General features: G+C 39.2%; 1 protein-coding gene across 3 annotated transcripts in view; it reads right to left on the minus strand.

Annotated features, from left to right (window-relative positions):
- The window catches only part of ttc28 (tetratricopeptide repeat domain 28), a 115530-nt gene that overhangs the window by 85204 nt on the left and 27727 nt on the right, over window positions 1-2599 (minus strand). The window lies entirely within an intron of this gene.

Genomic DNA, 2599 nt, shown 5'->3' on the forward strand with positions numbered 1-2599 from the left:
TTGGGGGGGCGTTAATCCACCTTAATTTTATTTTCATTTCAATTAGAAAATTATTTCAACTTTTCTAAGCAATCACAAAAAAGAAATTATTCCTCCACATTACAGCAAACAAACTGTTCTTCTCATTTCTGACCAACTTTTCCACATGTTTCCTCTGGGATCAATTTATCTGAAATCAAAAGCCTCCATGCCATCATCCTAATCTTTAGCTTTCACCACTGATTCTTTATCAGATTCAAGTTGGGACTCCAAAACGTTAATATCACTTCCAGTTAAGAGTGATATGTTTTCACTATATCAGATCTTAACACACTCCAGCCTGTGTACTAAGAAAGAAACAGCCCTTTAATTTATCACATAATAATAAACTGCAACTTAGACACACCACAAGAGGGCGCTCATCACATTGACAGGATTTTCCAGAAGTTTGATGATTTTGATATTTTGAGGTTGTGTGTGTGTGTGTGTGTGTGTGTGTGTGTGTGTGTGTGTGTGTGTGTGTGTGTGTGTGTGTGTGTGTGTGTGTGTGTGTGTGTGTTGCATCCTGTCCTGCTTTCCTTTTTATTTTTTTGGCTTATTCTTCCATTACTTTATTTAATGATGTTCTCTTGTTTCCTCTCATAAACTTGCCAAAAATTAAGACACTTCAGGACGTTATGGACAACAGCGATTTATAGTTCTCCTCTTTCTTCAGCTCTAACAGTTTGGGAGTGAACATTAAAGCTCTGACCAGGTTTTTCAAAGCACTGTGGTTAATTTTAACATAGTGCAGTGTGAAAGTAAACCACAGCAGCAGGAAATGCAACAAATAACGCAATTTTGATCCCCAAGGGAAGTAAGTCTACCAGACTACCAGGTGTGAAAACATCATAAGATGCTTCTTTGTTTTTGCACAGTAAAGTTTCCTTCATAAATGTAACTGTATTTTAGAAATTGAAAAGGGGATTTTCAAGACACTTGTTCATTCTGCGATTCTATCAGCTATTCATGAACAACAGTTCTTTATGCAACTCCTTTGAAAGGATCAGAGATCACGGCTGCATGTCTCTAGCTTGGTCCCTTGCTTTTTCTGCACTGAATTCCTTCAAATTCCTTGAAAAGTTAAAAATGTTATGCACTACAGAGGAAGAAATATGCAAATCCCTTTCTTTTTTCCCTCTCTTTAAAGAACGTCTCTGTAAAATTTATGATCTTCTTGAGATTTTAACAACCCAGAGATCTTCTGCAGGTCGCCGATCCTTGAACATCTTCTTTTTCTAGGCACTGCTTTTGAGCTAAATTAAAAATGACAATCAACTGAAGTCATACCTTTTGAAATAACATGATTTTTACTCCCTGCTGCAGCAGCGATAGCCTCTATGGCTTCTGACTCAGCATCTTCCTCAACTTCCACTTCTTTCCTCCTTTACTATTACTGCTAGTCATTCTCTTATAGTTTAATGAAGACACCTAAACAGTTAACAGTGACGGTGTCTCTTTCTGTTTAGTAACTATATCGGTCATCTGTATTATACCATGAAACATGGGGAAAACATCCTAAAACAGAAGGAAATATTACTAAATTGTGCTCATCTCGTATTTGAAATAGCCAAATGGTGTCCTTACTGCTTCTGGTGCCTGATGAACCAATCAAAATACTCAAAGAATGCATCACAGCAGTCAGCCACGGAGTGATGATTTCTTCAGCTGGAATCATCAAGCTAGGTTTATAGAGAGACTGAACTGGGTGCAAAGGTCCCTGCACCAATCGTGCTGTTCCCGCCTTTGCACATTGGCTTCGTGTCGTCTGGTTGCACCGTCTGGTCACCCACCTCTAAATTGTTGTTGTATCTTGGGGCAGGCCGCGCGCAGCCTTTCACTCAAATTGGACTTGCCAAGCAGGTTCGCCTGTACCGGCATAAACCTTCTACGTGTAACTACGTTATTGTTGTCTTCACTTCTTAGAGATAATTTGAGCATTTGAGGAAGATTCAATGCCTTTGAGTAGTTAGACTGTTTTCACACTGACAGAACAGACATAGAGGGATGTGGAGTACACTACAAATCAGAGGTTCTCTGGCGTTGCAATGGTCAGGAAGTGCTGCTTGAAATCAGAGCTGGGAAAATGGTAGGGGTGTTACTGTCGATCCGTGGAGCTAAGTGGGAAAGGACAGTGGATTCCACAGAAAAACCTTGATAAGTAAAGTCAGACTCTAAAAAGGTCTGGAGAAAAAGGCTGGAGAAAATCAAAAGCCATTGCACACAAAATAGTTTTTGTGTGCAATGTTTTTTTTCCATCAGAGAGCTGAAATAGCTGAGGGATTTTTAGATGTTCATGTGTGCATTATAGCTCTATAATGCAATGGGCTTGTCCAATCGATAACCAATAAAGTTCACAGAGGGATGGTGAAGTTAAGCTGTGGTGACAGATAAATATCAGTGAACAACACCATTCCTAAAGCAGACACAGGAACGTTCTGGTGAGGTCACCGCTGATGGATGACTGTCGTTTCAAGAACACAACAAATCCACTTTCACAATAAAGACTCAGAGTTTTGGTTTATTACACATATACAGTTGAAAACAGATGCTTGCATATTGCGTGTATAGCATATATATA

This window comes from Poecilia reticulata, linkage group LG12, assembly GCF_000633615.1.
Source record: "Poecilia reticulata strain Guanapo linkage group LG12, Guppy_female_1.0+MT, whole genome shotgun sequence".
Classification (NCBI taxonomy): Eukaryota; Metazoa; Chordata; class Actinopteri; order Cyprinodontiformes; family Poeciliidae; genus Poecilia; species Poecilia reticulata.